The 26,146-nt window shown below is 35.6% G+C and overlaps 1 protein-coding gene across 23 annotated transcripts in view; it reads left to right on the top strand.

Annotated features, from left to right (window-relative positions):
* MARCH1 (membrane associated ring-CH-type finger 1) overlaps positions 1 to 26,146 on the top strand; it is a 574,299-nt gene that overhangs the window by 10,617 nt on the left and 537,536 nt on the right. For 4 of the 23 annotated variants that reach the window (XM_025050351.1, XM_025050342.1, XM_025050358.1 and 1 more), the window contains one exon: positions 5,342 to 5,434. The exons of 17 other annotated variants lie outside the window; for them this stretch is intronic. The gene's annotated coding sequence lies outside the window, so the exon portion shown is untranslated. Of the gene's footprint in view, positions 1 to 3,161; positions 3,340 to 5,341; positions 5,435 to 26,146 lie in introns of all 23 variants that reach the window. 2 more of the 23 variants (XM_025050345.1, XM_025050344.1) reach the window with 1 other exon arrangement.

Raw genomic sequence — 26,146 nt, 5'->3', positions numbered from 1 at the left:
CTTTCCTCCACATCCTCACCAGCACTTGCTATATCTTGTCTTTCTGATAACAGCCACCCTAACCACATGTGAGGTGATGCTGCATTGTGGTTTTGATTTGCAATTCTCTGATTAATGGTTAGGGATATTGAGCACCTTTTCATGTACCTGTTGGCCATTTGTATATCTTCTTTGGAAAAATGTGTATTCATGTCTTCTGCTCATTTTTAATTGGTCTGTAAAAACTTTTCACATATAAATTTGAAACAGAATGGAGCACATGCATGTTTTATGTAAACTAAATTGTTTTCTTGTGGAATTTACTGTTAATAAGGCTTTTATTTCCTGGAGTAAAGTAAAAGGACTGTTAGGGTCTAGGGCAATGGTGTATGCAACAAGAGTCTATATAACCAAATCAGTCATTTTTTAGGTGTTGTGAGAAACGATTCTAACAATTATGTTTTATAGGAAAACATATTTCCAGAAAAACAACTGGAACAAAAATGAGACCGTCTGGTAGGATCATAACTAATTATACATATACATATATATACATACATATGTATATATATATAAAGTTGGAAGGTGATGCTATTAGTAGATGAGTTTCTAGCCACAGCAAAAGTTTGTCTCTATCGCTCCCTAAACTGTGTTAAATATTGTTATATAAACTTCCTGTCATTTTATACCTTTGATATTTTCTTCCCGTCTCCACTCACTAGCCTTTGATAAATCACAAATCACTATTTAAATTTTAACTAGTTATTACTTTGTGTTATATAAGAAAATTCTCCACCTTCTCTGGGAAATAAAATGTGACTGGTTTCCAATACAGTTAGTGTCTGTGTGTTAGTAAACTTTGGTAAAACTTTATTGATGGAGGTGGAGTTTCCTATAGCTCCCATATAGCCTTAACCTTCATCCACATAAATCACAGACTCCCTAAGCTCATGTCCCTCAGATATTAGCAAAATCCCCTCCTTTATTTTTTGTAGACCAAAAATTATCCACATAAATCACAGCCTCCCTAAGCTCATGTCCCTCAGATATTAGCAATTTAACAAAAACACTTGTTCATTTAGATTCTTTTGGTGTGGAATACACCACTGTTTTCTTCCAATAGTTCAGATAACAGAGAGTTGACCATTTTAAATCAAAATAGAATTCTTGGCATGTGTTTGCAGAATTATGTTTTAAAGTATGTGTATCTCTGTCTTAGAGATAATCAGGCACATAACTGTCCATAGGTTTTAGATATTATTCAGTATTTTTTGGAAAATATTTTCTATTTAAGCCATTTTCTTTATTTGTTCACCTACTATATCTTTTACTTCTATATCCCAGGAATACTTAAATTTAAACCACATATTTGATGATAAAGCCCTTTGGCATTTATTGGGGGTGGAGGCAGGAACATGAGCCTGTCTTAGAATTCTACAAATGTGTAGTGTACCCATGAGTTTTCACACTTTAGATTTATGGTAATGCTCTTGGGCCAACTTGGCAGGATACACAATTAAACTTGTTAGTGTTCATTTTGTAAATGAAATTAAAGTACATAGTTTATGGTCATTATAGTATAATGTTTCGTATGTAATTTCAAAATTCATTCCAAAAGTTTGTATATGTTAAAGGCAAAGTTCTGCCTTAGTAAGTTACCTTTTAAAAATATACATGTTAAAAAGAGAAACCTCAGAAAGGCATGACAAGTGTTAATGTTTAATTATGCTACAGTAAATCCTCATGGTGAAGGATTCTTTTGAGGATATACAGCTCCTCCTACCAAAAATAGCTTCCTTGGCTATAGTAAAACACAGGCAAAGCTCCTAGTTGCACGAATGTATACAAAAATGAGAGATCACAGAGGCATGTTCAAGGGAGGGAGCGAGGAGGAGGCAGGAGAAGGAAAGATTGGGGGGAGGAGGTAGGGGGTAGAGAGGAGAGAGAGGGAGAGAGAGAGAGAGAGAGAGAGAAAGGCATACTCCATTCCCAGATAAGTGGAAATTGAAATAGATATTGCAGATATTTTATAGTGTCCATAATGTAGACACAACTTCTCTTATAGATTTATATGGTACCAATCCATATATTAGCAAATTAGAAAGTATGACAACAGCTGGAGTTAAAGGAGGATGGTAGTTGATGAAGGATCTAATTTAATTTGAACTTTGAATGAAGTAGACAATAAGAATAAGAATTCTTGTAATTAATATCAAAGCTTTGATATAAGGAAGTACCCATTTTGAAAGGCAAATGTGGAGCATAGAACATTGTGGGAAAGAGAAGAGAGTTAGCTAGTAAAACATCAGAAGAGGAAGAAAATACAGTGAGGACTAAGATGGTTATGTTTCAGCCATTTTTGGCCAAGTGTTTCACGGTGACTTTATGTGGAGAGATGATCATTAAGACCAGAACCAGTGTATATCATTAGATGAATTTTATAGATATTGGCTTAAGTTAACTCATTTATCAATAAACCATATGCATATGGTTTACTACCAGTTGTGACTTCAGGAATTCTCCACTAAGTATTTCTGTTTCTATAGAATTAAGAATTAATCCTTTCAGCTGTCATTGTAAACAAGCATATGAAAATGATCATTGCAATTGAAATTTGGGTCCTGTAGCGGGAAGAACAGTGCAGAAGTCCGTTTACCACAACGTACTCCAAGCACATTCATGGGCTACCTGAATCAGAATCTTTGGGAAGAGCTAATAAAATGCAGAACCCCATCTCAGACCAACTGTTTGGGTGGATCTGAGAAATCTACATTTAACCAACTCTCTGGGTGATAACTGTACACAAAGAGACACAACTTTATAGAACGCCGTCAGAATAAAGCCTGTTCCTGTTGGAGTATGGACACATACTACGGTGGTACAATAGGCATTTTATTTTGTCTCATTTTTCTTTCAAACATTTCTCCCTCAAACCATTTTAAAGTGCAGAAATAATAGAGACATAAATATCTACAAATACCAGGAATGTTTGTTATGGATTCTTTGGAGACTAAGACAACCCCGCCCCCTCTTCACTCAGCAGGGGACCAGATGCCTGAGAAGCCATTTTGCCCTAGGAAGCATCACAAGTAGCCACCTGCCGTGTTAAACATATTGCAAAACCTGGGGAAAAACAGATTTTTTTTTTCCAGTGGATAAAGCTGGAAGCTTTTATCTTGCAGATAACATTAGTGGGAGAAAAGCCAGTGGCTCTGCTGGGTCACGAAGTCTTCATTATGTTGCTTTTGTTGATGATTACACACAAGAACAAGCAAGTGTTGCTGCAGTAGATGCCTCATACCTGCCTGGAATGCAGATTGCATGGGATAGTCCTGAAATATGCCACTTTTAAAAATCTCTGTAAGTGGTTCTCAGATTTTGGTGTGAATCATACTACTTTTAGAACCGCTGAAAGCCTAAATTCTAGGCCCCACTCCCAGAGATTTTGACAGTTTAAATAAGAACAACAGTCTGTCATTTCCTCAGTGACCTGTGTCTCGCAGAGAGTTGGACTTATAGGTGGTAGCTAAAATGAAAGCATATGTAATAGCACTATCAGTACTTAGAATATTTTTAAAAATACAGACTTTGTTACAGCAAAGAGCTGTAATTTTAAAAAAGCTTTGGAGGGTGCCTCATTTATTTCATACCATAGAAAGTACGTTGAAATTGCAGCATGAAAATAATTTGAATATTCTGTCATGTATACAATTGGTTAAACTGTATATATTCATCTTATTCTAATCGAATATGAACTATGGACATTTTGATTTACTTACCAGGAGTAAGTAAACCAGGAGTAAGAACTTCAAATGAGCTTAATTGGGCATCATACACTTTAGAAGATGTTTCTTCTCAACAGAAGCAGCAGCTGAGGGTTTTGTCTTGGCAGGTAGCAGAAGTGGTAGCTTAACTGAAGGGTCTCACTTCAGACAGACCTGCTGAAGTTTGCTTAGAGCTTTTAAATGTATCAGACAACAGTACTGAAACAGTGGCCAATGAAAGAGTGAATTCCTTCCAAAACATCACTTCATGAATAGAGCACTATCTTAGAACCACCACACACGCAATGACACACATCACTGGAGTTAATAGAGTGCTTAAAGGCACGATGCGAATGTCCACATTTTCTGAACATTCTGTAACAGCTGGGTGCAAAGCAACAGAATTGCTTTCCTATTAAATACACCTATTGCAGCAGCAATGTTTACTCTGAATTCCCAGAAGAAAACAAAAAGCTTCGTTTTGGTAATTTAAGATTGTTTCTGGAGTAATTACAAAAACTTTCTTAAATGGACTGAGATAGAATGTATTACCATATCTCCCTTCAAATATTTTAAAGAAAGTGCCATTGCTGTCAGAGTACATGGAGAAAAACTAAATGACCTTTGGAGCTTTCTTTTACATTTCTATGTTTTTATATTTTTAAATTTATATTTAATATTGAATATCCAATATTATCGATAGTTAGAAAAAGCCTATTCTTTAGTATTCAATAGTATTTTGTTTCATATACTGTGCTGAACTTGGTTTAATAGTCAGAAAATAGATTTCATTTTCTTGGGATGACATTAATAATTTTAATTTAATTACTAACTTTTTACAACCCGATGATCTTATGCACTGACTTCCTTCCTTGATGATATCTGCTTAAATGATAAACTACTTAACCAAGTCTACCAATTCCCATTTATCAAGAAGAATATCAGCTTATATTTCCTTTTCACTCTTTTTATGTTCCCAAAGAAAAAAATCATGTTGAATATCACTTATGTTTGTAAAATTAATTTCAGATATCCTGTTTAGTAAGTCTTATTTTGAAATTTTTGCCCTTCTGTGTCTTATCTCAGTTTTTTTCTTAAATCCAGCCAAGGTTTTTTTAATCTTCTAATTTTTTTGTCTGGTGCAAAGGAAAAAACCCTGCGGACTCCTGTCCAGATTTGCTTGGCCAGTAACTTTCTCATTAGCATTTTTGCCCCTCAGTCACAGTAGCTATCTCAGATTGTCCACTTATGACCTCTGTCTACAGTCACGCACCCCTTGATGATGGGGATACGTCGGTGAGGTGATTTTGTCACGCAAACATCAAAGAGTGCACTTACACAAACCTAAATGGTGTGTCCCACTACTGCAATTGTATGTGCTATACTTTTATACTGCTGGCAGTGCAGTAAGTTTGTTGACACCAGCATCACCATAGATACATGAGTGATGCATTGAACTATGACGTTATGACAGCTACAACATCACTTGGCGATAGGAATATTTCAGCTCCATTATAATCTTATGAGCCCACCATCGTGGACTGTTGTTGACTGAACGTTTGTTATGTGGTGATGACTGTATTTCTGGTCATTCTAAGGATTCCTGGAGCTCCTGGCACTCATGCATCTAAGTCTTCACTACTTCACTAGAGCAGATGTTCCCTAGGTGTTCACAGGGAAGACTCCACAAGGTATGTTCTGACTCACACCTTGGGCTCTAGTTGTATACTGTGGACTGACTTCTGAGCTCAAAGTTGTGGGCACCTTCATACCCTCCTGGGGAGTGATTCATATTCCGTTTCTTAGGAAAAATAGCTGCACTATATAATTTCTGCAAGCTTTCCCTCTCTTTCTTGAGTCTCACTTTGCCACCTGTCACCTGATTACTAGGAATTTACAGACTCTCTGGGAGAGTCTGCAACTCTTCCTGATGCCACGATCCCTTCCAGAAAATGGATATTTCCCTTTCCTTCTGAAGTTTCGGGGAAAAGAATATTTCTCAAATATCTGTTTTGTATAAACTTATTATGTAGCTGAAGGTTTTATTTTGTCAATATTGGGGAGGACAGAAAAAACCTGTTTTAGTTTTTATGAATCACAAGGATTTTACTGATTGACACAGTATTATAATAAAATGATAACTCGCATTCATTTTAGAATGCCTCTGTCACTAGAGGATTCTGACTTTTCTTCTGCACTGAAAATTGAATTATAATCAGAACTATTCTTAAATGTATTTTACTACATTATAATTTTTTCAATTGGCATTTCTTATATGTGTTATTGTAACCAGAGGGCAACTGAGTCAGGGGCTCATGCTGCCTGCGCTGCTCAGCCAACAGACCGACACAGGTGTTGGGATCTTCAGAATAAGCATTTATTGTCAGAGCACTGGTGATCTGAGAAGGCAGCAGGTTAACACCTTCAAAAACTGCCTTGCCTTCTCAGTTGGGCTTAGGGTATTTAAGGGAATATCTTGGCATTATTCCAGGAGCTATGTGATGGTTGGGGATGCGGGGGATTGGTGGGGGGAAGCTGTTTTGTTTCACGGAGCCTCCCTCTGACAGTGTAGTCCTCCAGTGGTGTTAGCAACCCAGGAGCAAAGATGGGAGCAGTCTGGAAAGAATGCCAGACCAGAAGAATTATGATCAGGAAGCATAAGGGCATTAATCATAAGTTTCAGGGCAACTTTTTATGGCAGGGGACGTTCCAAGCTCTGGATCAAGCCACTGGGGACAATCTATTGTTAAGCTATAGGGCAAGGAAAAGTGAAGCTGGTCATGCTGTAAGGCCTTTACTATGGGGGTCCCAACCAGGCCCTTCTTCACTATATGGGTATTGTAGGCTGAATAATGCTCCCTGCCCTAAATCTCCATTTTCTAATTCCCAGAACCTATGCATGTTACCTTATATATGGCAAAAAGAACTTTGCAGATGTGATTAAGTTAAGGATCTTGAGAAGGGGAGGTTATGCTCAATTATCTGGGTTGGCCAAATGTTACCACAACAGTCTTTATATGAGGGAGACAGGAAGAATGAGAGAAAGAGGTGTGAGGACAGAGATAGAGAATGAAGTGATGTGCTTTACTGATGGAAGAAGAGGCTGTAAGCCAAGGAATGCAGGTGGCCACTAGAAGCTGAATATGGCAAGCAAACAGGTTCCGTCCTCACAGCCTCTAAAGTCTAGAATGAACCAGCCTTGCTAACACCTTAACCTTACCCTGGTGAAACTGATTTTGGATTTCTGACCTCCAAAACTGTAAGATAAATTTGTGTTGCTTTAAGCACTAAATTTATGGTAAATATTTTAGCAACAGTAGAAAAGTAATACAGTTAGTGTAAATATGAAAGAGAACATTAGATTGCCTCTCCCTAATGATGACAGACACTATTTTAGTATACTTTGGTAAGATATGAAACTAGATTGGCACACATGATTTTTAAACATAGACTCGGCACAGTGAGGCAGTTTGTATATGTACAGCACCATGATAATAAAAATAATAGTACCTTTTTTTCTCTAGGATTATCAAAAATATGTGTATGTGTGTTTGTTTAAATATTTGTGTGCTTATGAACATGAATGTTTTAAATATATGACAAAGATTATAATTTAATCCTTATAGCTCCACAAAATATGTGCTATTATCCTAATTTTATAATGAGGAAATGGAGGTTTAGTTGACCCAAATCATTCAGTTACTGAAATCCCAGCTCCAGTGTTTCTAACTCCAAAAATCAAATATTCGTTTAACTGTATTGTCTTGTCCGTTTGAAATTTCTTGAAACCTTTTGAACAATATGTTTGAAATATTACATGTGACTTTTCTATTTTACTTCAAGTGCTAAAGAAATAATTTTTCCCTTTTTCCTCCTTGTTGTTCCCTTCATATTATATTTTTTACAAGGAACTGCTATGTACTGATAAGACATCTCTATAAGTATTATAATTCTGATTATGATATTCAAGTTCTAGAAATTACAGAGTATTCGAAACCTTAGGAAAGCCCTTACTCTTTAAAATTTCATTAATTCCAGAATCATTCTTATAAAAGGACATAAAAGCTATAATATTAGACAAAGACTGGAAAATAAATACTGTATTCTAAAAAGGATATAGGAGGAAAAAATACCACCAGACTTTATATAAAGATTCATAGTTCCGAATGAGATTGTTAGTGAAAAAAGGATACTTCAAAAATATGTGGTGACAGAAAGAAATCTAACTGTGGGAGGGGAACACACAATGCAATATATATATGCCTTACTGTTGAATTGCACACCTGAAACTTACTGGATTTCGTTTACCAATGTCATACATACATACATACATATATACATACATACATACATACATACATACATACATACATAAATCTATTTGAAAAAACAGCTGGGAGATATTGAGTGGCTGACGGTTTGATATTAACTTCATGCTTTATTTTAATGATACTGTTGGAGATGAGGAGAATGAACATGCAGAGGTCTTATAACTTTCTTCAAATTGTGCTTCTGTTCAGGAGTGGCAACACAAAATATCCTTATAGTTCATAGTCTAGCTGGCATTTTGAGAAGTACAATTAACTCTTTCCAGTCACTAGGATAGTGGTTAGAGGACATACATTACATAACAAGAAGTTCAACGCAAACTCGTTGGTGGGGGGGCGGGGGCAGATCTGTTGTGGTTAACTGACCAGAGGGTTATTGCCAGAATTGATCCAATACCTCTGACAGGGAGAGGGCTTCCCTTTTCTCCCCCACCATTATTCCATTCCATCCTGTGTGCATCAGTACTATCCCTGTGTGTCAGGAAGATTAAAACTCTTCCAGCTGGAATATCTTTAGGTGTACAAAAGCGTTACCTTGTTGGAACCTCAAAGGAGGTTTTGTTGCCCATAAGTGCATTATCCTCAGTAGACTATAAGAAGCTGTAAGACACAGAGGTTGTCTGGCTTCTTCTCTGTGATATCTCCAGTATCTGGAAGAGTGCATGAAGTACAGTAGTGTCTCAATAAATAATTTTTGAGCGTATGCATGAATTGGCCAAACATCTCCTCCCATGGTCACATATGACTAAAGACCAAGAGATTATATATTTGCTTAGGTAAGAATTGTATCTCCTGTTTGCTTTGTTTCATAATGCTTGCTTGTTGTTATTATTATATTATTAATACATTCTCTGACCATAGTTTTGCTTCTTTCTAGAAATAATATTGTTATGTAACACCCCATGTTGCTTAGAGCTCCATGTCAGATCACACTGTAAGCCTTCTCAGAAGAGTATCGATATGTTCTCTTACTATTATGTTAGGATCCTTTGTGAGGACCCAAGGAGAGCAATGTCTGCTTATAAACAAGCTATCATATATCTGAGTCTTTGGCTCCTTCAGATCATGGAAATGCACCATGAAACTCAAAATAAGTTGAGATTAGACAAATTCCAATTTTAATGTAAAGAGCAAAAGATTCTTTTTCCTATAAGTAAATGTTTTCATTAAATGAAGATTATCCCTCTTTTCCTCATTTCTTATTGCAAGGAGAGGATGGACTCTCCTTCCTTTCCTTCTTTCCCCCAAATAAAGATAGTTTGTAAATCAGCACTGACTGAAATGCAGTTTGGGCTGCTGAGCAAGATCTATACTTTTCAGTAAGGCTGATCTTCTGTAAAGAAAGTCAGGCATATTCTCTGATGCCAATTATTAGACAGAATGTCTAGATTTTTACCTCTTCCTCTTCTACCTGCTCCTAGAAAATTGTGGAAGTATCAAATTGCCATTTCCCCACCCCCAGAGACAAATGTTCAGTTTTTTTTCATTTGGTTTATTATTTCATTTTACCTGCCCTCCCTTCTCAAAATAAAATTTTAAAAGTCTGATAGGATTAGGGATAAGGCTAACTTAAATGCTGTGTACTGACCAAATTAATATATAGAATAGTATTAAATGTCATGAATACAGACATTTTTCTATTCACCTAATTAGCTCTAAAATACATATTTTTTCATTTTGTTCCTTCTAGCATGTTGGCGTTTGCTTCCAGTTTGCCCCACTGTCTCTGAATTGATGTCCTAGAAGTACCAAAACTCCTTAGTGACTACAGAACTCATAATTAACAATTTTCTTAGTACTGCTCTTCATTAAACAGCTATTAAGAATTTCATCATACATTTCATTTTAGAGACTAAGATTAGGAATATGTTTTGATTCTTCTAAGAAAAATGGCAACACAGTGGAGATATAAGAACTAAATAATCAGCCCACTTTGGGAAATGAGATAAACTGCCTTTTATCAGTATGATAAATTAAAAGAAAATAAAAATAGCTAAGAATAAGCAAAGGAAATAAATTCAGCATCATTCATCACGATGACACAGGAGGTACAACAGGCCCCTTGGAAGAGCGAGATGATAGAAGGCAACATCTGGCCCCTTTGCCTAAAAGAGATATTTGTTCCTGGCAAAGAAAAAACTTAACCACCTTCTTCATCGTTCCAGCTCTGTGGGCCATTTCTCAGCTGTGTGAGTCATCAGTGGCAGTTCTCGTTCAGCAGCATTTGGAAGGACACGTATATGCCAGGCTCAGTTCAAGGAGCATGGGAAACGACTGTAAATAAGCAAAGGTCCATGTCTCCCTAACACATTCACTTGGAGGGTAATCCCAGTGATGAATATCAGGACTGAATGAACTTTTAAAAAAAATTTAGTATGGAAATTTGAATGTTGGTATATGAGTTTAAAAAACAACACTTTTAGAAAAAATATTTAAAAATTATTTATTTTCTTTTGCATTTTTATCTTAAACCCTTGTAAAGAGGGATAGCCCTGACTCATTTAGGCATTATGAAAATTACTATACCGTATATAGCTCTTTTTGAATCTGCAGTCATTCATTCAACAAATTATTAATCCTAGTGCCAGGTACTGAAGCTAAGTGCTGCACAGTGAAGCCATCTTTTTAAATGATTCAGCACATCTCTGCAGTGAAGAGACTAAGTATTTTACAAGTCTGACTGTTTATACCTAAGCATATGTACATATAATTACAGACATGGGCATATCAGAATTTGTCAGGACCATTAATTACTGTACTTGGTACCAGAGATACCAAGAAACAAAAGATGAGAACCAGGTCTCCAGGGCCTTCTGGCCTAGCTATTAGATGTGTTCTTTAAAGACTAAGTGTATGTGAACAATGCAATTTATATATATATGTATGTGAATATATATATATATCTCTCTACTCATAAAAATGGTTGTAGAACATCATAAAACATATTTACTGTTTAACAATATGAGGAAAGTTTTTCCCATGGCAATGACTCACTATTCAAAAACATTTGACTTCTGTACATTTATAGAATATAAAATTTTAGTTATCCCAATGTTTCTTTTGTCTCTTTATTACTTGAGCTCAAGTCCTCAGAGACTCATTTTCTATATCCTGCTATATCTAGGGCGTTATCTGTTTAGGTCTGCTTAGCTCATTTACTCAGAACTAATGAGAACAAAGTCTCAACTTTGATACCCAAGAGATTGCACATTTGCCATCTCAGCTCTTAACCGTAATGGTGAATTTGTCTCCGCATCAATCAGTCTATTGGCTGGATGAAATTCATGTTATTGGTAAAAATGCTCTTTGTATAAATACCTGACCCTATTTGTTTAATTACTAATAAAGGCATTATGAATGTTTTTTATCGTGAGAATTATTAAAATAGATTTTATTATTCTTTTGAAACTCTTCATAGGGCTTCCAATATTTGCAACGCGTTATCAGGTTTTGGAACTCAGGAATACTTTAGTGTTGGCAAAAATGAGGAAAATAAAAAACTTGGAAAAAATGGCAGTAGATGAAAAAAAAACTGTTGGGAAGCTAGGTTCTAATGTTAATATTTATAATTGACCAAAGTTCACAGTAGAATGGTAAGCAACATTACATCTGCATGATGTATGAATCACAGAAATAATTTAAAGTTGTGGCTTATTGATTATAGATTTAGTACGTAGCATAGTGCTCGGCCCATGGAAACTTCTTAATTACTCATTGCCAAAGGGAAAAACTAACTAATGGGTCCATGAATTGACTTCGGTTATGAAGAATGAGACTTATAAATACAGAGAGCAAAAGACTTCTTCAGTTTGAACTTCAGTTTCCTTAATTTGTAGTGCCTGGATAGGGTAGTTCAGGATATTGTGTTGTAGGAGAAGGTCCTTGAAAGGTCGTGACCAGTGGTTGACCCGAGAGCTGGGCCTTGGCAACGGGAACCATCTTTACCCATCCCCTGTCTTTGGGATGTACCTTCCACCTGCTCTTCCCATAGCCAAAGGAGGTGTAGGGATGAAGCCCTGAGAGAGTAATGTGGTGTTGAGACCACCTACACTGAATAAGTGACTGAACCCTGGTAAGACCTTATAAATATATACACTTTTAAGATTCTGATGGGTGGATGCAGAGATCTACTATTCTTATAGCTGCTCAAGACACGCCTCGTGTGTAAGTTCCCTGGTTTGCTAAACCCGCCACATGCCAGTCTGGAGTGGTCTGCCTCTTTATTTGCTCTCTCCTTGCCCTCTGGGTACGGGGACCAGTTTTGAATATTTCACCAGGGGAACTTTCAAGGTTGCGAACCAACATCCTTATTATTATTAGACCTGTTTTGTAAGTGTGCAAATGGACAGAGAGGTTAGATTTTGCCAGACTCAATAGTTAAGTAGCTGCCAAATTCATTTCTGTATACTAGTCCATTAAAGCTAGTTTCCTTTCTAGATTCTCAGAAAGCTGACTTTTTATAACTTGGTCTCACTCTGTCACCCAAGTAATGGAAGAGAGTATTGACATAGAAAATGAAATATACATAATCAAATTTTGTCAGTGAAGATGATCCCTTCATTTTAATATTCAAGATACTGAGCAGCAGCAATAACAGCAACAGCAATAACAACAGTAATACACATACACACACACACACACACACACACACACACACACACACACACACACACAGTCAATAGAGGACTGTTATTGTGCTTCGTACCACATCTCCAGAAGTTACCCTTCCATGGTTTTATCTTCCTCCCTTCTTCCCTCCCTCCCTCTCGTCCTTCCTTCCTTCCCTTCTTTCTTTCCTTTATTTTTGAACATTATTTGATTCTCACTATGGTGTGACAGAGTAATGGACAGAATTCTCCACTAAAAGCCAGTTAATATAAATCATCTAAATAACTTAGAGGAGACAAAGATTTTTACACAAAGCCAGCCTTATTTGTACCCCTTTCCTGTGATGGGACACACACTTTGCTTGTAATCCCAACAAGAACGGAACAAGGGTTTGCAACCTGGTGATAACCTTTGAAAGGTTGCTGCCACACCTACAAAAAAGGGTGAGAAGAAAGTAGCCCTCATACTGATAATATTCCCAAATTTTATCCTTAAAACAAATGTATCCTTAATGTAAGCAACACATACCGTGAAAGAGGGTGTTCTTCAATTGATTAGTTACTGCCTCTAATATGCATTATTTAAATATATGAATATTTGCTTTAAAGGGAAGGAAAGATAAACTTCCTATAACCCTTGCTATGTATTATAAAATAAATGGAGTAAGGAAACTGATCTGCATGAAAAAATGATGGTAGGGACTGCTGGGTCCTTTGAGGCTGGTGGTTTATTTTACAGTGGATATTGCGTATCCTGTACATAGCCCCAAAGACCAAATCCTTTCTGGTTAATATTTCCATTCTTTTTGACTCAACCAAATACCAGTATTACTGTTATAACACCACTTTCTGCTGTTTACTAAACATTCCTACCCGAGACGGGCTGTCCTTCGGGCATATTGCCAGTTTTCAGAATAGTCAATTTGGTTGTTTAGTCTCTCATCTGTCAAGAATTCAGGACTTTCTATCCCTCTGGTGGTCCAGTTAGAAACTTTTCCCTTTCACAGCTGCGAACCTTCTGCCTCACTCAACGTTTTATATTTATGAACTTGATACTAATGTTGTCTCTCAGTACAGTGAATGCAAGTTTATTAATTCCCGTAATTCCCATTGACCAAGTAACTGATCTTTCTATATAACTACTTGTTTTAAGTAGAAAAAGATTTCTATTGAAAATACTATATAGTATACTGAGCTTGCCTGTTTGGGGATTGGGAAAGAATATGTATGTATGCATGTGTATATGCGCAATTTTATAACAACATTTTCATGACACCTTATCTTTATTATATAAAATCTGAAACACATACTATAGCAGAGACAATGAGAGTGAACTCCCATATTTCTATTTCCCAGCTTCAATGATGATCGACTCACGGCAAGTCTTGTTTCATCTTTCTTCTGCATTCCTCCCATTCTCCCAGATTATCTTGAAGCAAGTCTCAGATATTTCATTTCACTTGTACATTTTAATACATATTTTTAAATAAAGGACCATTAAAAAACTGCATCTGCAATACCATAATCCCATCCCAAAATTAGCAATAATGAAAGTATATTTTAATATAGGCGGCTCCCAGCCAACAAATTATATTAGCGTTTCCTTTCTAAGTCAACTTGCAGAACCTTTCACTCAAAACTATAATCTTATGGTGATGATTTGGCATCTAGGCTGTATCACAGGTGCCCAGTTAATCAGGATGCAGTTAAAGCGTGGTACTAATTGCGCTAAGTTCTAGGCGCTGAAATCAGGGCTTTTCTTTCCTGTGCTCAAGGCCAACTGTATAGTAAATTTTGAAATGCAGTAAAGCTGATCTTCTTTTCTGCATCCTGGAACCTAACTGTCACCTGCATTTTACCCCTAGGACTCACACTAGTACACGGAACCCGGTCACTTCCTATCTTCCACAGTGCTGCCTGCAACCATACCACCTGGCTTCGTTCCTTACTCTCATCCCCAGTGCAATGTCCTATTTTTTCAGAGTCCTATTTCTGGAGTAAATTTTAATAGAAGGCAACCCGTATACAAAGGTGTGAATAGGAATAATCATTTTTCTAAAAGCCACCTTTTAATTATTGATTTTGATAACAACCTTTGGCAGGTAAAACGGGAATGCTAGAGGACATGGAAACCGGAACAACAGCCATGTTTATGTCTGGGTAATATGTCAGCTCTTGGCATCCTGACAGTGATAAATGAAGGCACTATGACTGAGGCATGCTCCAGCCCATTATTCTGTCTTCTCTTTCTGTTTGCATTCCTATGACTTTAATTTGTCACAACCTTAGTAGGAACAGACAGAATAAGAGAAAGAATAAGTTGGAAGGGGAAGAATAAAAAGTAGAAAAGAAAGACGTAAGGGGAAATCTAGGTGCGAGATGAATTGAACCATGTGGATCCTGGCATATTTCTAAAGAACAAAAATACTGGAAATAGGACCACCTGCGTATTTATTTAAATGATTTCTTAATGATAGGCACATGGCAATTTATTATATTGTCTTCTCTGCTATTGTACAGGCTTGGAATTTTACATAATAAAGATAAAGATAAACTCGAGTATAAATATGATAAAAGAGGTGATAATGAGGTTGAGATGACTGAGAGAAGTATTCAGAGATTTTGTCTTTATTATTCTACATAAAATCCTGAGAATTGTAAATTATATATGTATGTATATGTATGGAAATATATGTGTATATACACACAAACTTGTAATACTACACATACACACACACACACACACACACACACACACACACACACGCACGCACATAAATGTGTCAGTGTAAAGAAGTTTTCCCTATACCTTCCTAGGTTCTTCTGGCTGGTCTAAGAAATAAATTGACATGAGACAGATTGAAAGGGAAAGAAAAATAACAAATTTAATTACATATATACACACAGAGGTTCCATAAGAATTTGGGGCCCCAGGACAAATCAGGCAGTCGAAGTTTCTATTTTATATATGCCAATCTGAGCTAAGGAGAAGAAGGTAGTGGTTTAGGACTTCAAAGTGGAAGAATACAATTCATATGGAGATGAAAAAAGCAAACGTTTGGTAAACAAATGTTTTCTGAGTCACTCAGAGACATTGGGACACAGAGTGGACTCTGATCTCCAGGCCCTGCTATGTCTCCCACCACACCTAGTTCATATTATATTATGGTTTTCTGTGGTGATAGCACCCTTCCTGAAACAGGCCCTCTATCTAAGTTCTTTTAGGCAGTAAGAGAAGGTCAGAGGTTCTTCCTAAGTCTTCTGTTTCTTAAAAATAAAATAATTTTCATGCCAGAGAGACTGGGGTGGCAAATTTTGCTTCTCTACATTGTGACAAAAATAGAAGAAAAATGGGATGAGTTAAAGCATTCTTCCAAATGCTTTATAAAGTGACCTGTTAAAGGCCCACAATTTTAAAGAGAAAGAACAGATCTGCACTCCTATGGCATTTTAATAGTCTGGTAATAATACTAAAAAAAATAAATGCATATATACATGTAAAACATAAAAGGCTGAACAAGAGAATTTAAAGAGCTAAAATCCAATTCCACAGATGAGAAGTACAGAATCAGAAGAGTGTGTGCTTTTGTTCTCTCTTCAAAATCTTGTGTTTTAGCAGGTTGCTTTGTAAAGCATTTTAAAAAATAATGCGCCCATTTTTTCTTTCTTTCACAAGACCTGAATTACTCATCTTTAAATCTTGCATTTGTCCTGTTTTTTAATGTTAACTTATTGAATGGCCTACTATTTACTTTCTTGTTTCTTTGCCACCAGTAAAATCTCTAAGACCATAATAACAGGTAACACTGTTCATTTAGGAAAGGAAATATTATTATTTTTAAAATAAAATGGATAAAAGAAATATTAACTAGTGATATAAAAAGGATTAATAAAAATTATTTAAAAAACGTTTTCATCAGAAGGGTGCTAAATATCTCAGGCTTTCAAGCAGCTTAATTATCTACTGACACAAAAATTATAAAATTTTAATGAACGTGCTTTTATGTGTCTGTAAATAACATACAAAATTGTTTTTACGTAAATGGATTATCAGGGTCACCCCTGGCAAAGCTATGATTTATATTTTTCAACAAATATAGTTATAGTTTGAATGGTTGGTAACAGCTTCAGTTCCCCAAATGCGGGGAAAACCTAGTGCTTATTGGTGGCTTTCAGTTTGCGTGGAGAGACTGGGACATGAGGACAGCTTTGTTTCTTTCAGAGCTGTGGAGCACCTTTGACTTCGTTGTTAGGAGAAGGAATTCATCTTGCCTATTATTTCTCATCATTTGAGGAGTAGCTGTTTCTTAGTTCTCCTGCTTCTAAGTATTCTACTAGGCCTTTCCTCTTGTTAGAGAGTTTGGGAAATATCATCTGGCAGAGAATTCTGAAATTAATTCTCTAATGAGTGAATTCTAGCTCATTAGGAAATTTTCATGATTTCTAGGTGAATTAAGTAGCATGTAAACTCCATCAGGTAGGAACATTATTTTGGTTTCTGTTATTTCTCCAGCATCTACAGTAGTGCCTGGTATAAAGTAGATGTCAGTAAGTATTTATTAAATAGAAAATTGACTTTACTCATTCACAATTAGACACATGAATGTGTGAAAAATATATGATTGGGATTGTCTTGGCCTACGTGATTGCTTTAAAAAAATGCATAAATTTTTGCATATTGTTTTGCTTGTCTCATTCTAGGATATAAATATGACCCAGGCATTGCCTCAAGCTAATATAAGTCATTTACCAAGCCTATTATTTCATCTATGTCTTTGTGTTCCTCTTCAAGTAAATTATCTGAACTAAAGAGGCAAAATATAGGGTAAAACTTTAAGAATATGATATTTTCATATTCTTTCCTTATATAAAAGAGCCTTATCAATGATGGTTTTAAAGACATTTCTACCAAACATGGGTTTACGAAAGAAAATATTTTTCATTAAAAGAATTTTTTCTCACTTTTTCGTGGAAGAAATATTGTATGTAGCACAGGTAGCAAGTGAATCAGCCATGTGAAGGCACCTTCTATTTGCTCGCTGTGGGCGCCAGGAAAGTGTAATTGTGTAATTGTATTTTGGAATACACCCAGTTCAGGTGTTCAGAACAAAACCCGAAAAGGTTCTTGAACTCTGTACTTCATGATGACAACCAAATAAGAGAAGTATGATCAAGTCACAGTATGAACTGAAAATTATATAATTAAGAAGAAAAACCATATATGTCCTCATGTAAATACATTACAAATGATATAGATTAGAGTTTTAGTATTATATTTCCATTCTATAAAAATGGAAATATAATAATTTCGTGGCTAAGTGAAATGTAAGGGCAGTCTTTTGTAATCCAGGTTCTGCAAGGTCTGCCAACCTTGTCTTCATCACGTTACACACCTTTTATCCTGCTTCAAGGCTTTCAATGATAGCTGAATAAAATCCACAGTGAAAGTACTCAAGGGTTATGCTTTACATAGACACCATTCAAATATATTTCTATAGACCAACTATCCTTGTTCCCCATTGTATGAAATTTGCAGCAATTCCTTCTGTATTTACCACATTTAAAAAAAATGACTGCCACTTCTTTTGTCTGTAATGTTTTCTTTGTCTTTGTAGGTACTGTTACTCTCTACATCGATCTCTGTCTCTTTCTACATAATATCTCATCATTTTCTCTTAACTCTTTCTGAATTATGTTCTGGCAGTATGAAGATTGAATGGTACCTAACTTCAGAAGGGGAAATCAATTTCAGATTGAATATGACAAAATCAGAATCTACTCCATTAACATCAAACACTTCTTCAGGTTGTGTTTTTTACTTTATGGCCATCAATCCCATAATTGCAGGTTATAGTACACAGTTTTGTTTTTGTTTTTGTTTTTTTTCCAGAATACAAGTTTATAGTTGATAAGATACATTAAAAAAAAAATTATGTGCAAGGTCCTATTATAAATGTTTTACATTTATAAACTCATATAATCTTTATACCAAATTCAAGTAGATTTTGTTATTATCCTCATTTTTGTAGGTGAGGAGCCTGGGAAAAAGAAATTAAATAACCTGTCTAACTCACACCTTCGTAGAGGAACCAGGGTTGAAATTCAAGCAATCAGGCTCTTGAGTTTACACTTGTAACACTTATACTACAATGCCTCTCAAGACCTTCAATTTTTCCTCTTTCTGGAGTTAAAAGTAAAGTACAATTTCTTTCTGTCAATAGTAACTATATATTTAAACTAAGAACATGGAATCATGTTGGAGTCCTTGATTCTAGATGAAAACAATCCCAAATTGCACAGAGCTGGGTCTGGACATGTTATCAGCTGGGTGTTACAGCTGAAAATTATTTTTTAGCTAGACTACAAGTGCCTTACCAGAAAGGTACAAATGAACAGAGAATCAAAACACAGTTCACTTAATCCACATCTCACACCTACTGACAGCCTTTTACTGAGCCACTCATTCTTCGGTGCATTGTTCTTCCTGGTCAGAATCAGTACAACTAAAATCCTGCCCACCTGCAACAGGCTTTCCTATTCTACATTGTTTGATTTCCTTCCTGAGTTAGAGTCTGCTGGTTGTGTCCCAGTACTCACTCTACTGTTCTAAAGTAAAAGCGAGGCTCAGCGAAGACTGGTGTCCAACTCCACTTGTTTAAAGGAGTGACCAAGTGACTAGGTTCCTGTCAATGAGATGAGAACAAATGTGTATGAAGTGTTTAAGGAAGCTATTCTCCTTTTTCATCCTCTTGCCTGATTCATTGATGTTATAGTTGCAAGTCTAGCTGCCATCCTGGACCATGAAGAAAAGGGTCATCCTCCCCAAATGGCTGTGAGGTGAGCTGGGAGGAGCCTGGGTCTGAGTACAGTTTTGAAGAACTACCCTATTGGCCATGAATACTATATGTTAAGGCTTTTTAAACTTTTAATATAAAAGAAATGAACTGTCTTATTTATTTTAGGTTTCATTGTATCATACAACTGAACTTAACTGACACGTTCTCTAAGCAGAAGAGATGAGTTTTAAACAATAGAACAAAGAACAATAGAAAATCAGTAAGCAGATTAATAATAATTTGCACATGATGTGATTTAGAGTAGATTTAGTTGCTTATCTTGGAATAGAAACTTATTTTACTTATATTGCTTTTCACAGAAAATAGTATTTATCAGAAAAATATCTTCAGGACATTATCCACTAGAAAGAAAGTATAGTGATCAAGGCAATATTAGAATAATTCAGCATAAAATAAATATTTTTTTCAACAAAAAGATATTCTTTAGTTCTCTTAGAAATATGTATCTTTCACTTCCTCTAGCAACTCTTTTTTGTTATTGGTGCTTATAAGATGAATAGGAAGTGTAGAACTTGGACATTTAAAAATATTTTAGGCAGATTTTGTTGTTGTTTTTTTTTAATTATTTATTTGTTAAAACACAATATTCTTACTAATATTTAAACGAAACATGTTATTTTCTCTCCTTTTCCATCTCTCACTCCTAAACCTCTTATGAATTTGTTGCTCCCTAAAAATGAGCCAGCTGAGATCTGAACACTAACTAGTGAGCAAAAGTCTTTTATTGTCTAAAAAAGTAGTTGCTCATGTAACCTGATCATCCTCTATTTTACCAACATCCCCTTCCCCAAATACTGAAGTCATTTCTACCTTTGGTATGACATGCTAGGGCTGGAAGGCTGATTGGCCCCAGAGTTGGTAGACCTGACTTCTAGTTCTGACTCTACCACGGATGAGTTGAATGGCCTTGAATAATAATAATTGCTAACATGTTTGAGCATTCACTATATTCCAGGGGCTTGTCTGATCACTCTGCATGTTTTAGCTCAGTTCACACAGCAACTCATTCAGGTAAGTATTATTATCACTTCTAATATACAGGTTAGGAAACTGAGGCAGGGATTAAATAATTTGCTCAAAGTTTTATAATTAGAAAGTAAAGGAGCTAGACTTGAACTCATCCTGTCTGGCTACAGATCCTGCATTCATAATCTCTACTCTGCACGTCAAGTTACATAACTACCAGAATACCATTTACTCATCTCTAAAGTAATTATACTTCTTAGCTGATTCTTTTGATAGCTTATGTTTCAAAGAGTTTGTTATTAATATAGTATAAGTAGGTTATTACTGGGTATGACCTAATTATGATTCATATGGATCTCATACAACTAACAGTCTCCTAATACTTCCTAGTACACCAGCCAGATACCTTGTAACAAATAAGATTTCCTGAGATTAGATGATGTATTATAGAATGGTACACCTGAAGCCGATATATTTTTATTAACCAATGTCACTACAATAAATTCAAACAAATAAAAAAGTGTATACAAATGATATAAAAAAAAGATTTTCCGAGTTGGTTGAAAAACTTCAGCTTTCTGATATAGGTTAGTAGGTGGCCTGTTATCGGAGAGAGGAAATTCTAAATCATCTGCAAAATGGACTATTAATTCAGGCACTAGATAAGTTTGTCTCCATATGTTTTTTCCCTTGCTGAAATCTGACGATACATTGGTGTGTCTAGCTCCCTGTCTTATGACAATAGAGTTGGCTGAATTCTAATGGTTTGGAACATAGCTTTACATCTTACAAGATAAATTTTTATCTTGTAGAATTAGGGAACTTTGATCTAAACATTGCCTATTAGTGTATGAAGTTCTCACATACCTGCCATGTTTCCACACTGGCTTGCTAACAATTGTATCAATATATTAAAAAGTCTTTTTCATTGCTTCAATATTTTCCACAAGATAGCATTATAATTGAAAGTTAAAGGTCTGTGTAATTTTTTTCAGGTTAAATTAACCCAATACCGAAGAAAGCTAAGGTTGGCTTTAGATGCTCTTATTGGCATCATTCGTTTGGTTTTAATGGGATCTGAAGTGTTTTATGGCGCATAGACAATCTTGGTGTTTAGTGCATAAAATGTAGCTTGCTTGGCTGACTCCCTCCGCATTCTGCCATACTTGAGTAGACAGTGGAATAACTTTTCTGTGTCTTAACCATGTACCCTATCTGATATTTACTTGGCAAGTAACTTAAAATAATTTCTGAAAGTTGTTGATTTGCCACATGTATGAGTTTTTTGTACAAGTAATAAAAAATGTAAATTTTCCAACATTTTCTTGGTTAAGCTAAGGGAAAAGGACCTGAGAGATTTAATTTTACTTTGTATAGTAGAATAAAAGCCATTGCATTAGAAATGTAGTGAGCATAGCATCTGTGATACAGTAAGGATTCAATATATGTTAAATTTCAAATAAGAAGTAATAGGAGCTGATAAAGAAAAAGATGTGATGGCAAGGACCAAATTAATAAATTACTAAGAAAGGACTAACAAATATTTATTTAAAATTGTATATGGCTTAGCAATTATATAACATTCATGTAGTCTCTATGATACATTTTTCTAACATATATCCTTCATTATGAATGTATTTTACTTTGATTGGATTTCTCCACAGTTAAAATCTGGCTCACCCCAGTGGGTGCTTATGTCAGAACTAACTGGCAAAACCACTGTTGCCTACAGTGCAGGTGATGTTTATAAGTACAGCAAGAAATTATACAGAGTCATGACTTGCATACAGTTGAGAAAGCTTAAAGTAAATAGTGATATCCTTCACTCTAGCCCTTGGGTGGTGTGGAGAGGGGGCACATATTCTCATATGACTTCCCCTAGAGAAGTGTGATGCATGAGATCAGTCGGATTAGTTTCAGCATTGCATAGATCTGTCTTGCTAGCAAATAAGATCAAAGATAATTAACCCTGTAGACAAGTGGCAATGATAAACACTCCATCTTAAGGTCTGACCTTGACTGAGAGTGTATTTTTCTTTAGTTTTTACAGAAGGAATGATGAAAGAAATTATCCATTTTGATAGAGACTAGAGCATACCATGGAACAATTTGGGATAGAGAAGACAGTCAACAAAACATGTTGAATGAGCATAAACGAAGGATTCTCTGCAGAAGATGATGGATTTTAACTGTATCTTTGAAGCAATGAAGGATTTTAATCAGGAGAGTTTTGAGATTTGATTTGTTCCTCTGACATCTGAATAGAGAATGGATTAAAATGGATGGAGTTGAAGCTGGGGAAACTGTTTTGTTTTTCAGGCAAAAGATAATGAAGATAGGACAGATTAGCTATATAGACGAAGTGGTGGATTTCAGAATCATTTGTGAGAACGAACTGTCAGATCTTGATCATTGAATATGGGAAAGTCATACAGGTTGCTGGAATGGGTGACTAGATAGAGTTAATTTCATCCACTGATTTAGGCAATCTAGGGAGAGAGGCTTTTGGGGAAGATGATGCCTTCATTTAATTCATGGTTTTGTTTGCTTCAAAATACACATGATTTTGGAGAGGAAACTCATTAAGCTTAGTAGATATTTAAAGTTGGTGATATTGTTACTTGAGAGAAAGAAGAGAGAATTGAAAGAGGAATCGGAGGCCTGAGAGAGCCATACCCACTTCACTCTGCCTGACCTGTCCCGCCAACCTTTGTTCTCATGTTTCTGAAACATATCTGGGAAGCATGTGTTTACCCTGCAGAGGATCTAGACTTTTGGCCCAGCCTGTTCTCAACTTAGGTATTGGGGAAGTCATCGAGGACAGATCCTGATTGCTTAGTAGGTCACATGGTTGAATGAGAGCCACTGCAAATCCACACATAATTGTTTGGAAAGCTACAGTTTGCCTGAGTTTCCTAGATGAAGACAAGGCATCCTTAGTGCCGGTATCCTCAGTGTTGAGGGCATAAGTACATCTTCAGAGACGTTCTGAGTTGTCTCAGCCGCTTCATTGTTCCAACACATAGTCATGGAGTTTGTGGATCTGTAGAGGCCACATGACTCATGCAGGGCTTACCCCGTATGTCAACATTTTTCTGGTGTAAAAAATTACTTTTCTAGTGTAAAATATCTGCTTCCTTAACATGAACCTACCTTGAGTTCAACACAGAGAAGGAGGAAACTACTGTGAGCAGTGTTAGAGTAAGAACTTCTTAGGTAAATAACACTTTCTTTTCCCAAGCTTAGCTACGGTCAGCATAAAGAATGTAATTGATAGGCGTTTCATTTGTTTTTATTATCTAAAGTACAATTGCTTGAGGAAAGTACCTTCTGTAAAGTTCTAGCAGAACATCCTAAATGTGACCTGTAATATCATTGCCATGAAGCTTCTGGGATATATGTATCCTGTACATTGAATTTACCTTTACTAGAAGTTCAGTTGGGAGCTCATCAGAATTCTTGGAAGATATGAGAGCTGATTCACCTGTGTCTGCAGTAACAAAATTAATAGCATCATCTATTCTGGCAATGGTAGGACCACAGATAAAAAAGGACTTTTGATTTGCATTGAGAAAACTGAATGATAGATGGTCATTATGGGTTTTATTTGGTGCTTGGGGATCAACAGGAAGCAAGATGGAAAAAAAATTAGTCCAAAATAAAAGATAAGAGAACCATTGTTCAAATATTAATGAGAAAGTCATAAAGGTCCATGACAGGAAGAACTTCATGACATTTTTAATCATATTATTTAGTGTCTTTATTATTTGATGCATAAACATTGTTACAATCTAATTTGTAGTCTTCATGCAAATATGTACTTAGGTGAAACGCGCCTGCCACCAAATATTCTTTGGGAGTAGATTATGAAAAAAGTTCATGCAAAAAAGTTAATCAAGATGAATCTGACTCAAGATGATATTTGGAATTATAATGTTTTTCTTAATTCCATAACAACTGGGAACTAACTACACGGATCTCCTTTTAAATATCTCAGAACTTAAATACAGTGTTTGCACAGATGGTCAGTGGAAAGGTTTCTTGTAGAATTGTTCAATGAATAGTAATCTTTAAGAAAGTGTTATTTTTCCTTAAAATATGAATAGCGGAGGCATCAATTAATTGTATATATCCTGTTTCAAAATGTTAACTTTATTACTTTCATATTAAGTCGTAAAGCTAAAGATGTCTCTGTAACTGACATTTTTAGTTTTTTCTTTTTTTTCTGCCGCAGGATTACCCAGGAGAATGACTCAGAACTTATTTATGAGAATCTTGAGTATTATGAGTAGTAATCCCCATAATAATAGCTCAGTACAGGTCTACCTGTAATTCAGTATAGAGCACAGTCAACTAAAAAGAATAACTGTTTCAAGAACACTCACCTGTTAACATACCAAATAACAACTTCTTTTTCTCTAGAGGCAAATGTAACATTTACAGTGTTTTTGGAATGGTTTAATTTTTCCTTTCTTTGGAATTCTTTAAGATGAATTCTAAAGCAAAGGATTATAAGAAAGAGAGTGTTCTTAATGGAAGGTTTTTACTCAATCTTAGAACTAGGTTTTCAAAATGGAATTTGTTTCAGAATTTAATGTAGACCCACAAATTGCTAAGTAGAGAAGAGAATATTTATTCTCCACTGTCAGAAAAATTTCTGTGATTTATATTTTGTCAATTATCTCATTTGATTTATTCTCTTAAGTTTACTTATGAAACTATATTTTTATTGTTTTATTTAATGATTCAAAATTAAGGACCTGAGTGGTAGCTTTAAGCAGCAAATTGTTACACACGATCAAGCAAGAAACACTATAAAATAATAAATATACGCTGTTGTAAATACATTTCAATTTCCTGATAAAGATAAAAACACATTTTCACAAACAGAATGGTTTAATGCTCTCTTGAATCAATATATTCTTTATAAAAATGCTTTCTAGTAGTTCAATAAAACTCAAATTCCATTTTTTCCTAATGATTTGGACAATAATTTAAAAGGAGCAGCACTTTAAAGGTTTGTGTTTTTGAATAACAAAAATGGTTTGTTGTGATAGAGAATCCCTGCTTTGCCTGAGTTTGGTTTTATACACCATTCTTGATTCGGGAAATATCAGGCATCAGAAGAAGAACAAGCAATGCAATTGCTATTTCTGGTTTTCCATTGAGCTATTAAACAAAGAACAGTGTTGTCACTACCTGGTTTGCCCAACAATTCCTCGTACATATCTAGTTGTCTTGTTTGGTTCTTTATTTTCTCCTTAATATCTGGGAATACTATAAAATGGATCTTATTCTGTTGAACTTGATTTCATTCCACAACTAGTTATTGGTTGGCTACTATGTTTTGGAACTTTGCTAAGCTTGAAATATGGAAATAGAAGAGAACAGAAAGACATGAATTACCCATCTTCAAGGAGATAATTGTGTTATATGTAATTATGTTAAGAGTGCAAATCATATTTTATTGATTTATAACAGTCATGGCACAGCCACAGCCACAGCCATTTCTGCGAAGTTATTCTGTCTTGCACCCAGTCTCCAACTTGAGAATGCTGTGCTATATGTTCTTGATTCAGAGGTGAGCATTTGATCCACAGTATTCCATCTGTAGACTTGCCAGCAGCTCCTGGGGACCACACCAA

The sequence above is a fragment of the Pteropus alecto genome, unplaced genomic scaffold (assembly GCF_000325575.1).
Source record: "Pteropus alecto unplaced genomic scaffold, ASM32557v1 scaffold166, whole genome shotgun sequence".
In the NCBI taxonomy this organism is placed as follows: domain Eukaryota; kingdom Metazoa; phylum Chordata; class Mammalia; order Chiroptera; family Pteropodidae; genus Pteropus; species Pteropus alecto.
The sequence above is the reverse complement of the archived record's forward strand: the minus strand, read 5'-3'. Positions and strand labels throughout refer to the sequence as shown.